Source organism: Limanda limanda, chromosome 23, assembly GCF_963576545.1.
Source record: "Limanda limanda chromosome 23, fLimLim1.1, whole genome shotgun sequence".
In the NCBI taxonomy this organism is placed as follows: Eukaryota; Metazoa; Chordata; class Actinopteri; order Pleuronectiformes; family Pleuronectidae; genus Limanda; species Limanda limanda.
Window position 1 is genome coordinate 1085180 of NC_083658.1, and position 15000 is coordinate 1100179.

General features: G+C 48.3%; 1 protein-coding gene across 1 annotated transcript in view; it reads right to left on the bottom strand.

Moving 5' to 3' along the window:
- Positions 1-14277: 14277 nt before the first annotated feature.
- The window catches only part of tns1a (tensin 1a), a 69429-nt gene continuing 68706 nt past the window's right edge, over positions 14278-15000 (bottom strand). The window contains exon 34 of the mRNA XM_061067253.1: positions 14278-15000. This exon is cut by the window's right edge and continues 273 nt beyond it. The gene's annotated coding sequence lies outside the window, so the exon portion shown is untranslated.

Below are 15000 nucleotides of genomic sequence, written 5' to 3' on the forward strand. Positions count from 1 at the left end.
TCAAATAAGACAAGTATGGATTTAATGGTCCTCTAATAATAAAATGAACTTCACATCAGTTAATTAATATTCAAATGAGAGCAGCTGATTGATTAAAGTAAGTAATTGGTTAATTAGAGTAATAGATTACTCAGTGTTATTAATTGATTGATGCATTACAGTGTGTTATGAATCTGACCTTTGGACGGGTGCAGCAGCTTGTACAGCCTGTGTGTGTGTGTGTGTGTGTGTGTGTGTGTGTGTGTGTGTGTGTGTGAGCACTAAACACCCATAATTCACTTGGAGATCTGGCACATGCATCATGCTCCATCAGCGTATTGTTGTTGTCAGTAAACAGAACCCCCCAGCAGAGTCTGAGATCAAATGATGCTCTTGACCCTGGACATGTTCCACTAACTCGTTGTTTTGTTTGATTTTTTTCCTCACTTCCTGTTTCTCAGTTTCGAGTGTCGCACACGTACACATCTGAGTCACGACACCCGTTGTTGAAACTGACCTTTTCGACCCCTGATCCCATCAAAGCTTCTGTTCCTTTGTTTTATCGAGTTTCACTTCCGTTTCTTTTCCTCTCGGCACGCTCTGCTCACGTCACCCGACCCACGCTCGCTCGCCTTTGACCCTTCGACCTTTGCGGCGTATCAGGTGTCGTGCGACGTCACGCAGGTGTGCAAAGGTCAGCCCACCCCCCCTTTCATCCCCTTCATCTACCTGTCACGCGTGGGAAGAAAGACGCCATTCAGATTGAAACCTGACGGACACATCTGTCTCTCACGGCTTCCAAAACAAAGAAGCATCCTCCTGAGACTCTGCTGCACATTTATGATTCATAAATTGATGATTTATGACATGTTGGCAACGATCATGCGTCTACACTTGTTGTGTTTCTCCAGATGTAAGCGGGAGGAGGAGTCGGGTTAGTCAGAGAACACGGGTCAGATCCACTCATGGTGATACAGCTGCAGGATTTCTCCTTAATGACAATGAACGATTTGGCTTTTCTGCAGAAATATAAGAGGGTCAGCACCTTAGCAGGATAGTTTAGCTTAGCATAATGACTGGAAACCGGGGGAAACTGCTAGCATGAGGCAGGCTTGTAAAAATGTGAAGTTACCGTGTAATGAGGATCTTCTTGGTTGAAAATATAAGCTTTATATGTATAGTTCTGCAGCAGTAGCCCCATGTCATCATTGTGTTGAGCTTTAATTACCCGAGCTAAGTGGAAACACGTGTTCACCCTCATGCTCTGCACATGTAGATCTGGTTCTAACTCCCACTCTGAACTGAACGTCCTGTTCCCACTGGATCTGGAGTCAGAGACCAGATACGTCAGATGATGTCAAGAAGAATCACACAGTTTAAAACAAGTCTGAGGTCTTTCTCATGTCATTACTGATCAGGAATGAATCCTCAGCAATGGAAACGAGAGTAGTAGATGTAAAGTAATGGAAACAACTCTCATGCAAGTTGCTTCTATCTGCATCAAGGTCGTCCCAGGGTCACGTGAAGGCTCCACAACAGCTACTGGACGACTCTGTGGGGAGACTGGTTCTACTTAGGGTTTAAATTTAATTTAATGAAGATAAACGTCATGTTTTTCAAACAGAGAAGAAGGAGAATGAGATGGAGTCATGCAGTTGAGACCCTCCCCCTCCTGCAGCGCTGGGTCCTCCCCAAATCCTCGAGAAGACAGAAGAAGAAGAAACGTGTCTGTGAGCAGGAGAAGAAGATGGATCTGCTCCTGACAGAAGACCACCCACTCCAGCCCGGACCCTCAGGGGCTTCAGTCGGGCTCAAGAGGATCAGAGAGACACACATCTCTGTTTCCCTCCATCTACACCTCAACACGTCTGGAGGAATTTATTGCACTCTTGTGTATTGTTGTGGTTGTTGTTCTGACTGTGGAGGTTGTGTTGTCATGTAAACAAACCTCATTACAGATTTTTATAACATGTGAACTAATGTGATTACACTGAAGGATTGTCCCTCAGTTACACATTTAAGTTATTATCTCATATCTCTGTGATTCCCTCCTTCTCCTCCAGCACAGTTCCTCAGCTCCAGGCCTCAGCTTGACCTTCTGACCCCCTGACCTACTTCTGAAAACACTCCCAAGCTGCTGCTTCTGTGGACAGACACAAGTGAGAGGGAACGTCTGAGTGGAGGAGAGGATCCAGAGGAGAAGCAGCCTCAGCACAAAGCGCCAGGGGATGGATGGGACGCGTCACGGCGGTGTCGGGTTCCTCTCCAGCTCCAGGACCAGGACCCGGGTTCCTCTCCAGGACCAGGACCAGAACCCGGGTTCCTCTCCAGCACCAGGACCAGAACCCGGGTTCCTCTCTAGGACCAGGACCCGGGTTCCTCTCCAGCTCCAGGACCAGGACCCGGGTTCCTCTCCAGGACCAGGACCAGAACCCGGGTTCCTCTCCAGCACCAGGACCAGGACCCGGGTTCCTCTCTAGGACCAGGACCCGGGTTCCTCTCCAGGACCAGGACCAGAACCCGGGTTCCTCTCCAGCACCAGGACCAGAACCCGGGTTCCTCTCTAGGACCAGAACCCGGGTTCCTCTCCAGCACCAGGACCAGAACCCGGGTTCCTCTCTAGGACCAGGACCTGGGTTCCTCTCCAGCTCCAGGACCAGGACCCGGGTTCCTCTCCAGGACCAGGACCAGAACCCGGGTTCCTCTCCAGCACCAGGACCAGGACCCGGGTTCCTCTCCAGCACCAGGACCAGGACCCGAGACCCGGACCCGAGACAATGAAGTCATCATCTCTGTGAACCTGAGAACTTCAAAGTCTCTGAGGCTGAACGAGCGTCAGGAGGCGAATCAGACAAAACCCAAATCTGAGGATTCTCTCTGGTGACCTCTGGTGACCTCTGGTGACCTCTCGACCTCCATCACCACCTCCACCCTCCAGAGGAGAAGTGATGGTTCCTCTCTGCCACTCGGCTCGTCACAGACCCAGCAGCTTCTTCCACGTCTGATCAGAGACCTTCAGGCCCTCTCCTCTCAGCCAGGATTGACCTGATGTTACCCACAATGCACTGGGGCACTACATATCTCCTCCATGTTTCCAGCTCCTTGTGGATCCCTGGCTGCAAGTTGGAGCCGCTGATTTGTGCCACATGACACATTCAGACTTTACTATAAGTGACGACTGCTGGAAATGTGCTGAGGCTGCATGCACAGCCCCCCCCCAACCACACACACACACACACACACACACACACACACAAACACACGATTCCCAGAAAACAGAAACCACTTGATTTTCTGAAATAATTAGAGCGAGAAGTGCACGTGGGAAAACCCAGGCATGAATCAAACTGTTTAAGAATCGCAGCGAACAGATGGTGACTTCTGGAAATTTCCCATGATGCACTGGGGAGACACATTTAGAACAGAGTGTGTTTCATGTGTATTTGATGTTTGGAGTAATCGTCTCTAACTCTCCTGTCAGCTGGTTCATCCACAGGAAGTGTGTGTTTCTCGTCCCTGGCGTCAGCAGCGGCGTTTGTTTGGAAGCGATGGCGAGCCGGACACAGCGCCACCTACAGAAACACAAGTGTCCCCGAGTGCAACAACAACAACAACAACAACACCAGGACTTGTTTACCAGCTGCAGGAAGGATGGGAACCGGGTCCGTGTTTCTTCGGTGACCTCTTCCTGTAAACCGGCTGCTGCCTGCGGTGATTCACAAACTTGTTAAGATGACACGGCGTTTTTTATTTCCACGACACAGCAGCTGCAGCCACGACACACACAGTTCCACATGAGGCGGAGCTTGTTTGGGAAATGCAAACCGCAGATCAGCAGGGTGCCGCGCTGTGCACCGGTGACGGATCGGAGGAAGCCGATTGGCTGAGACGCCGTCAGCACATCTGTGTGGCCCTGGCAGCGCCGGGTCGGGCAAAGCTCATTGGATCCAGATGTTGGAAAAGCTTCGGCTCTGCCCGGGCCGCGCCGAATCGGTTCAAAGAGCAAGTGCTTTTTCCTCTCGATGATTTCATGACAGCTGCGGCGAAGACAAATGGTGTCAGGTGGTGTTTCTCTCCGGGGGACGCCGCCTGAATCTGACACGTGGCGAGCAGGATTCCTGGATTTCCCACAATCCCACTTTCCAAACTCTTAAATCTGAAGTTCGAGCTAAATCCAGGGATGGGAGTGACTCCGCTGTTGCACCTGGAAAGCACAAAGTCGGAAACCAGCAAAAACATTTCCTAGAAAAGAGCGGTTTTGGCGTCGGCGGCGGCGCCATCACTCACACGGAAACGCTTTCTCAGAATGTGCGGTTTCCTTCTCGCCTGTTATAAAGACGATTTGGCCGGAGGAGGATCTCCGAGGGTTCGTTCAGATTTACGTCTCCGTGGCCTCGGCCCTTGTTGTGGCCTCGAGCCGCCGCCGGCCGCGGTCACGCTGTCCTCCGCTCTGCCGCCCCCCCGCTGGCGTCGGCCCACCACGCCGTGAGTGATGCTCGGGGTTTTATGTGCGAGGGTCTTTCCCAGAATGAGTCCTGCTGTGGTTTCCAGGGTCAGCGTGACCTGTGGAGGCTAAACTAACTTCATCTGGACTCGTATGTGTTTCTCATTCATCATCTGTGTCGAGTGCTTCCTCCACTTATCAGTCAGGACGACTTCCTCCCAGAGACACACAGTTGCAACACTCACGAGTGGGGGGAACACACACACACACACACACACAGACACACACACACACACACACACACACACAGACACACACACATGATATGTGACTGGGCTTCACACGTCTGATCTCTGCAGTCTGGGCTCGTTTGCTGGAATCAGTTCGGACTCGTTCCTCATGTGTTTGGTAGAAAGTGGATCACACACAGAAGATGGACGGTTTCTCTTCTTCATGTGTTTTATCTGAGCTGCACAGGGGTCGTTCTTCATGGAGAGAGAACAGTCGTCCCACAGGTGGAGGAGAGACGCTGACCTGCAGATCATATTCCACACTGACCCTGGAACAGGCGCCGACCAATCAGGAGTCAACCTCAGCTGTCAATCATTATCTAAAGTGACAGAAACCATCTTGGACAAACTTTAATTTAACATCTTAGATTGTCTTTTGGGGTGCATGTCCCATCTGCTAACACGGAGGACATATAAAACCTTTATGACACCAGGGAGCGAACAAGGAAAGGATCAACTATCAATTAAATCTCTTTACAATCTTTACAGGATTAGAGTTATTTATTTTAAGTTTGTTCAGTCTTGTGCAGGTTTTCTTGGAAACCTCGTGACAACGTAAACATCCCGAGGCTGCGTCTCCACGAGCCAGTAACGTGTGATCAGGCTGGTTCCTGCCTCCATTAACAGCTCGGTGATATGAAGTGGATGCAAACTCAGAAATCTGCTGACGAGTGAAACGCTCGCTCGCCGCGCTGCAACCTTCAATCATCAGTAAACATGTCAGGTCTGAACGCTCATAAAGCAAAACCTCTCATTTCATATTGTTCGACTGCAGCGTGCTGTGGGCTCCTCCCTCCGTTCGAAGACAAGAATGTTCCAAGAAAATCACAATTAGCTCTGGCTCCGCCTCCCCGCCACTCACCCTGAGTAACCTCTGGGACTCACACAAACACACAAACACACAAACACACAAACATCTTCAACAACTGGTTTCCGTCCCCAGGAAACCAAGACACGAAGCCCTGGATCATCAGGACCAGACCTTTCCCAGGGTTCATAGCGTTCAATGCTCGAGAATCAGTTTTCAGCTGAGCAGATATTGGTACATGTGTTGTAAAACCAAGGGGGGGGGTCAAAACTTCCTCGCCGTGTCCAACTGCAGCTCTGTTGCTAGGCGACAGCAGTCAGGCTGATGATCAGCTGGCAGCGTTCATCTGCTCAAACAAGATGGAGGCCGGCTCAGATCGAATCCGACTGAAATGAGTTAAATCAGCTGATTCCACTGAGGACACGCCCACGTCAGACGAACCAATCAGAGTCAAGTACAGGCAGACTCCGCCCACGTAGGTGATGACGACAGTGCGTACGCATGTCAGACAGAATTCTGAGTTTAAACAATAACGACTTTAATAACTATAATTGTTTGAAGTGTTCCAGCTCCTTAGGGGGGGGGTGTTCTTGTATAAACACTGAAAACTCAACAATTATGTGTAATAAAGTGTTGATGTGTGGCGGCAGCACAACGCCGCGGGTTCATCAGCATCAGGTGACTGGTCCGTGACCTTGAGGATCCTGTGATGTCACCGGAGGTCGAGCGACCAGCACCGAGGCTCCGGGTTTCCACCGGCGCTGCAGATTCTTATCAGAGCTGCTGAGTCGGCTCTTGTTTGTTTCTGAGATCGTGGAGCGATCGAGCAAAACCAAAACAAACAAACACCCGTCCTTCGAATCGGTCGGGTATCGGATCCGTGCGGCGCAGCAGCCGGACGTAGCTCCGCCTCTCACGTGTGGCGACCTGAGGGCCGAGCCAGGTCACGTGACACCTCAGATGGGGGCGTGTCAGGAAGTCAGGAGTCAGATTCTGGACAGAAACTCAGAAACTTTGAGAGAGCGAGCTCCTCTAAAGTCAAATCATCTTGATCGCCCCCCGGTGGCTGGCTGTGGTATAGCTGGTAAACCCTGCCTGCTCCATGTTAGCAGATGGGACATGCACCAGTAAAGTACACGTCAAATACATTTATCTCTTCACACTGATGTTTGTTAATGTGTTTCTGATCCGTTTGGTTTCATAAAAACAGGCGTCATGATTGACGGCTGATGCTGACTCCTGATTGGTCGAGAGCGTGGTTCTGATTTGCAGATATATGAGCTTCAACAGGAGAAATAATAGATAAGATATTAATTTCCAGTCTGTGATCGGCTGCTTTCCCTGTAATGATCTCAGGTTCTTCGCTCTCCAACCTGTGTCTTGTTTGTTTTATGAAACCTTATCTTGTAATAACAGAATATTCCAGTCAGATATGAATCATCTGGAACAAACCGTCCTGTAAAGAAGCTATTTCTCATTTTTCTAGAACGACTAGAACCAGATTATATAACTGAGTTTGACTTCTCTCCAGTTCTTTTTTTTCTACCGGTGCTAAAATAACCGTCCTCGGCTTCGTAAATCTTCGGCACCTGCAGCCGTCAAGGCCGCTCCGCTCGCCAGCCCCCCCGCTCGCTCGCCAGCCCCCCCGCTCGCCAGCTCGAGCCGAGTCGGAGCTGGGAAAGAAAAACACGACTAAACAAACCTTTCACTGAGCTGTCACTCACACGTCTTAATACCTGCAGGCGTGAGTTAATGATACGTGCTGAGTCACTCTCTGAGGCGTCTTAGAATCACACTCGGGGGGGTTGATGGATGTGTGTCAAGGGGGAAGCACCATGTTCCTCACAACACACACACACACACACACACACACACACACATGCATGTTGCTGTTTGGACTCTTTTTATAGCGTGAAGTTTGTTTGCACTTGTTCGAATCAGAGCGAGAGCTAAAGTCCGACGTGGTTCCTCCACCTGGATCCTGCAGATCAGGCGTCTGCTTCACGTCTCACATCTCTCCAGAGCTTATTGTTGCAGCGTGTTTGCCGAGCGAGAGTCTCAAAGCCTTCCAGGATTAGAGCTTTAGACACTGGCATTTCTCGGGGATTACGCTGCATGTTCTGCTCGCACTCCTCCTCCTTTGGCAATTCACGAACGGCTCTCAAAGCGAGTTAATGAACCCGTTGACTTCACAGACGGCTGCAGACCTGAATACGAGCGGGAGTTCAGAGCTCACACCTTTTAGGGTTCGGCAAATCTGTCGTGAGTCTGGAGATTTGCAGGCCTGGGTCTGGGGCTTTGACTTTGTGAGGAGCAGCTGCAGGAACTCAGGAGTGTGTGTGATTAATGAAAGAGGCCGAACTTTCCCTCTGTCTGCTCCTCTGTCTGCAGGTACATGAGGTGGCAGGGAAATCCAGCAAAGACAAACCTTGCCGCCTCCGCGTCTTGAACCCGAGCTCTCGACGGGTTTGGGTCTCGAGGACGTTTCCATCTCTCTCTCTCTCTGCGTCGGTGAAGCAGCTTCCTTCCACCGACCACGGAGACAGAACCGGCTGCTATTAATTACAAAGAAATATTATCCTCTCGCAGGAGGTTCGACACAACACGTGTCTCCAAAGCAAACAGATCCGCTGTGGACGCTCGGTGCCTTGTACAGCTGCAAAACACGCCAAACCCAGGCCCACAGATCCGCTTACAGCAGATCAGAGACAGGCAGAGAGAGGGGGGGGGGGGGGCTGCAGCATCATAATTCCCACTTCACATCGTTTCATCCTCACGCCTCCACCCACAGCAGAGCAGCTGAGAGTCAGTTCCCGGTTTCCTCCGCTCGTCTTCAGGAGCACGATGAAGACTCTGCAGCAGCTGGTCGTGTGGGAGTCGTTAAGTATGCATGACACCACATCATCCGTAGCAACACAGAATATTGATATTTTACAATTAAATGTAGATAGCCTGTTATATATTTGAAGACCAATGTCGTCTGTATGAATATGAGAATGAAAGAACAAGGAAATGTTTGGACAATCTGAAGTGGTGCATAGCTGTTAATATTGAGGTGATATAATATATAGTAATTTTTGATTTTCAATCATGAATACTGACGTCTGTAAATACACACTTAAATATATTTCCCATATTATAACACTCATTTTTGCCAGAAGCTTTATGTACCAATTTCTAGATTTTTAAATAAAACTAAAGAAAAAAGATGCAGCTGCAGAACACAGAGGTGGTGCAGTGAGAAGCAAGAGGAGATTTTCATAAAAACATCAAGAATCACAGAGAAGTGACGAGAAAACTCTTCAGGTGAGGTCCTCGAACGCACCGCGATGCATTCAAGCACCTGATCAACCATGAGACGAAGCTGCTGGAGGAAGGAGAAACTCTCATGAAGCTTCACGTCTCTGCAGAACCTGGTGACATCAGCTCCGAGGCTTCTCGTGCACGTTCTGCTCAAACTGTTCAGCAGCGCAGTCGTAAAAAATCATTTTCCTAGAAAGTTAATGTGATCTTGTAATTGCAATTTTTTACGACTTTTCAGGGATTCAGTTTCTAGTCCACGTTCAAATTGGTGCGCGTCCATTCCATAAATTTCATTGTGTCTGGAGAGTGTTTTTTTCTAGGAGGAATAAATCTGAGACACAAGTGGAGACATAATGAGTTTCTCCACTGGTCCAGATGCATCTCAGAGGTTTTAAGTTTTATGCATCGTTCAGAGTTTTTACTGGAAATAACAACGAGCTCCGTCCAGAGTGAAATGCTTATTGATATTTTACTCCTCCACCAGGTGATAAAGGTCTGAGAGTCTGTGGTGTTATATTGATCATGTAGAATAATGTGAAACCGCTCTGCACATTAAAATAAACTGATCATCCTCAGGTTAATCAGTAGAGGATGTGTTTCTGTATCTGGGAACTCTTCCTCCTGATGAAGAGGAGACTCAGACCTGGAGGAGTGAGGCCTCCCACGATGAAGGTGAACCTCATCATCATCATCATCAGCTGCAGGTTGTTGTTGCTCCTCCGACACGAGGCCGTGAACCTTTGAGCAGGTGAATCAAACCTCAAGGCCAGACACTTTTAAATCCTGCACCATGACAGTGAAGGAAGAGGAAGATGATATTTAGGAGCGGATTCCAAAGTGAAGATATAAAGAACGCCGTGTACGTTCTGCTGTTGATGCTCGACTCCTCCTGGGCTGAAGAATCCCTGCTATGCTGGAGCCGGACAGATTTACAAGTTTACAGACGGAGGAATTCACTGCCCACGCAGAGCGGAGGCGTGAGGCCGTGCACGCTCGTCTCCGACTCCTCTCGTTCATCTGGGATGGACGAACGCCGAGCCGTCGTCCCGGCTGCAGAAGAAGAATGTGATGTTTTAAAGCCAAAGCAGATCCGTTGGTTTCTGGCAGCCTGGTTCCTGAATGAATGTGTCCAGGTTCCAGGGAGGAGATCGTCTCGCTCCTTGTTGCCGTTGGCAGAATTCACAGACTAAATAATGGTTGTGCAATGGAATCGGGGCAGCAGGGAATAAATGGAGGTGGTCATGTTCATTCATGCTGGTAATTATCGCTGCCTTTTCAGGAAAATGAGGCCGAACCCCCTGAAAGCAAAGAAATTATTAACTTTGGAAACACAGGATCCAAGAGTCCCGACCGCTCCCGAGTTTCCAGATCTATCGTCAAGTTCAACCTTTCTTTTCCCGACTGAAGCTCTCGCATGTTGTGGATTCTGTGGGAGGTCCAGGCCTGAGGACCCGGGCGCGTCCCAGACCCCCCCGGCCCCCCCTGCCCCCCCGGGGTCCCGAGGGCCACGTCGTTAACACGCCCCTGGCCCGCCGTGACTCATGCTCGGGAGGATTCGCTTTTAGTTAGTTAGTGTTTTCTCTCTAATGAAATGTGTCGGAACTTGTTTGAAGCAGGTGACCTCCGTCCCCTCCCTCCCTCTGACCTTTTGACCCTTTGACCCTTTGACCCTGCAGCGTCAGGTTGGTTTGAAGAGTCACTCGTTGTCTTGTTCGTGCAAGAAAACCAGAGGAAACATTTGTCCTCATCAGGATCCAGGTCTCCTCTTCTCCACCTCACGGATCTGAATCTTCTCTCCAGCGTTGGCAGAGACCAGCGAGTCCATGATGAGCTCTCTGATGCACGCTCGCTGTTCCGGAGCGATTTCACACGAGCGTGAAGCAGTGAGCTGTCGGGGGGGGGAACAGCTGGGCCGTGTCAGAGCCTCTTCGTGCAACATGTGGACGTGAAGCCTGAACTCTGTTATCTGCAGGAAACCCTCACACTGCAGATCGGACGCCGCTGAGGAGGAATCCTGGAGACAGCGACCGAGACAGAAAGGAGCTCCAGGGCGTCAGAGAGGTGACGGAGGCAGATTCCATCCATCACTGGATCTGACGTCTGTTGGGAAGTGAACGAGCAGAAAGACGAGTCGCACACGGACGAGTGCAAAACCACAACAAGCAGCTTGATGTTTCCACTTGATAAGAGACCAGTGGTGATTTCCCCTGGATGGAATATTTACAGTCCGGTGGAGTCGGCATGTGCTCGGGTCAAGATTTTCCAAAACACCCGAGTGTGTGTGTGTGTGTGTGTGGGTGGGGGGGGGGTTGTGGTACCTGAAGGTTCCCACTGCTCAGACGTTCCCCAGCTGGAGCTTCACAAGGAGGCGGGACTAACTCTGGTTATCTGAGCTCTTACGTTCTCAGTATAATAAAAGACGTCCATGTTTTTTACCGTCGTATTTAACTCGTTAAATCTCCTGTTTAATAACAGACAGACGGACGCTAACCGCTAACAATTTAGCAACAGATAAAATAAAGAAATCAAATGGCGTCGCCACGAAGACGCACGTGACCTCTGACCCATGATGCACTGCATGAGCCTCCCTCACAGCTCGTTATGTGGCGCGGTGGAACAGCGGACAGCGACAGCGGACAGCGACAGCCTGTGTGGACTTGGTCAGAGAGGAAGTGTGTCATGCATATTTGAGAGAATGAACAGCGTCTGCAGCCGTGGGAACTCAAACAGTTATGATTTATAATTTGTATGCTCCAAGCAGCCGAACATCAAACTTTGATACGATAAGAAAATGGAAACTGACATCATCACACAGGTTGTTTCCCTGGTAACGGGCTTATTGGTAGTTTGCCTCTTGTTCAGATCTATGAGACAAACTGTGATTGATTGAACACAGAGCTGCAGGTTTGTTCTCCCTCTTCCCCCCCCCCTACTAACACACACACACAGAGTAGAGACTATTCCTGAGTCAATCACTGACTTTGTCTCCCCCTCCTGGTGGTTTTCATTATAGCAGTTCGCTGCACAGTTTTCTTCTATCGGGGAAAACTCTGTGTGTTTTGTGATTTTGGTGAATTCAGCAAATGTTTCAGCCTAAATGATGAATCTCATTTCTCTCTTCCTCATTAATTAAAACATTTAAGTCAGCTGATTAATTAGAACAGTAAAGTCAGGTGAGCACATCAATCTTTTCTTACCTGTGTTGATCTTTTCCACAGCGGCACATATCACAAAATATCTTCCAGCAAAGTATTAATATATATTTATGTTTCCTACTTTTGATTCTCTTCCTCTTCAGTTTCCTGCTCGACTCCACTCACCTCATTGTCTTCACCTGTGAGTGAGTGTGTGTGTGTGTTTATGTGTGTGTGTGTGTGTGCTCACCTGCAGCTTAATGAACATGAGCTCAACTGGTTAAAGAGATAAATCAAAAAATAAATAAGAAATAAAAACTATTTAATTAAACACAACTTTGAAGAATCTATCAATAAAAGAGTTCTGTCTTATTTTAAATCTCAGATAAAGAAGCTTATTCCTTCCTGTTGGTCTTTTATCTCTATTTTTATTGAATCATTTATTTATTCTTCTCTTGTTCAGCACAAAACCAGTAAAACATGTTTTTAAACGAACGTCCTCCGAGTATAAATCAGGTCGGAGCCTCATGTTTAATATCTTCAACCAATAAAGATTCAGGGAGAAACAAAAGAAGACGCTGAAATGTTGAATGGAACTGACTTGTATTGCTTTAATGTTCTTTTTTTCTCCTTAGGAACAGGTAAGCCATGACAATATAATGTAAATGAGAAGCGCAAACCAAATATCTGAGACCCTCGGTACATCCGTCCCACCCGGGGTCTGCACAGGCTCCTCCCCCTTCGACTCAAAGCAACAGGTACAACGCAGCGGTTCTCAGATTCACTCAGAGAACATTTAATCTTTTTAATGTTTTTCTTTTTCTTTTCCAAATGACTCAAAGTGGATGGAGCCCGGTGGTGGGTTTCAAAGCACTGTACCTCTTTGCTTTCACCGAAGCCTGAACTGATGGTCACAGCGGAGAATGAACCAAATCATAACAAACAGGTGAAGAGAAGGAAAGGAATAAATAAGAATAAATAAATCAGTGACGTTCAGGAGAAGCTTCAGCAGACGCCCACGTGGGATCTTCTGTTTGTTTTTTAAGTGCTTTGTTCGTTTCCCATCAGGCCACTAGGGGGCGTCTGCTGGCGTCTCGCTGTGTAAACGCATCAGTATCTGACCTTTTGACCTCTGTGCGTCCCGGCTGCTCTGAGATCTGCTGAGCAAAGCTTTCAAAACGTGGAACACAAAAAACTGAAGGTGGAAAAGAAAAGCGACATGCATCAGTCGGAACACACGACGAGCGTTTGAATCTTTGGCTAAATGATAAGTGGAGCTGTTTTCAAATTGCATGTGAGGTTTCCCTGCTTCCCTTTGTGTCTTGAACCGTTTTTAAAATCTACGCCGACTTCTACGAGTCGCTCAGACGCTCGCGTCCATGCAAATCAGACTCTCGGCTTCTACGTCGCTCATGCCCTACCTCGTTCTGAGAGGAAAAGTAAAAGAAACAAACATGACGAGCCCAAAAACAAACATATACATGTACAAAGTAATGTACACCATATATTCAAACACATTTCAAAATCGTCAGACTTTGAAATCATTAGCCAAAATAAGTATATCTTTTTTTTCTCAACCCATTAGGTCATCTTCTTTATCTAGACTGTACAATATATGTATATATGAGTAATCATGAGGGACCAAAGCAACAAAAATAAATACTTTTTCGCTATGTCACCTTTCAAAGTAGTATATCTATGTACATTATATCAATATCAATTCTCCTTAGCTTATTGTGATGGTTGAGCGAGTGTTCAACAAGCAGGCGTTTGCACAGTGTGGAAACTTTTTCTCTTTTGTTTTTCTATACCACGTCTCTACATGTAGATCTGTGACGACAGCGTGGAAACAACAAACCGTCCTGGATACAGCGAAAAGTTAAAAGTTAACCCTGGCTCAAAAACCAAAGAAAAGTCAAAACCGAGCGTCTCGCCATCATGGGACTACTTCATCGATGGGTTGTCTACGTCTTTTCTCGAGTAAAAAAGGTTTCATGTTCTATTTCATGCAGTCTGTGACAAGTCAGACAACCTGGGTGAACTTGTCTAAAGGTTTTAAAGTCGGCACACAGCGTAGAATGTTTCAGTGATGGCGTGATGAGGATGGCGAGGGGGCGTGGTGCGTTCAGGGACATCAAACATGCATAAAGAACAGTGCATAGGTCCAGGTCATGGGGCCGGTCCCTGGTCATCTCCAGTGTGTTTGAGTGGCAGCGTCTATCAACAGATCCACTACTGCAAGCAGTCGGTGACGGGTGGGGGGGTGGGGGGAGGGGTCCAAGCCTTAACGAGTGGCGCCACCTTGTGGACAAAGCCCCTCGCCGGCTGCCATGCGATCAGGAGCTGATTTCAGGCCAGAGTCATCCAATAAGCTTTAGAGAAAGAGGGAGGGGTCGAGCGGCGTGGACCGGAGGCCGAGCCGCGGCCGCCGTGTGGCGCCCGGAGCGTGGCGCTTGTTTTTATTTTTTTATTTTCTAGAGTCTGGTCTGCCGTGCGCAGCTTAGATCAGTCGGCGTTTCACTGCGGAGCCCTTTCCGACACACAGCAGACCTGCAGAAAAACCACTCAAAGATTCACGATGACTCGGAGGAGGGAGAAGAACCGAGCTAAAGATCAAGCTAACATGCAGAAGGTCTTCACTCGCTGTTTTGTTCAAACTTTTTTCCTGAAGACGAGTTCGAGAAGAAACCGTGTTTCTTTTTGTCTTTTTTTTGTTTTGTTTTGTTTTGTTTCAACACTTCATCTTTTGAAAAGAGGAAATAAAAATGGCTTCGTAGCTACATCATTCTTGCACTTGTATTGCAACAACCTTTGGTAAATCAATCGACAAAAAGGACAAACGAAAACCCTGAAACATACGAGTCCTCACGTGTTCCCGTCTCAACTTTGCATTGTTACATTTCCTCCCGACCTCCTCCTCATCCTCCTCCTCCTCTTCCTCGCTTGTCACGTTCTCCGCTCCACTTCCTCCGACGCCACTTTGGATCCACGACAAATCCCTCGCACAGACTTCTCTTCTTTCCAAAAAAGACCAAAGTCAAA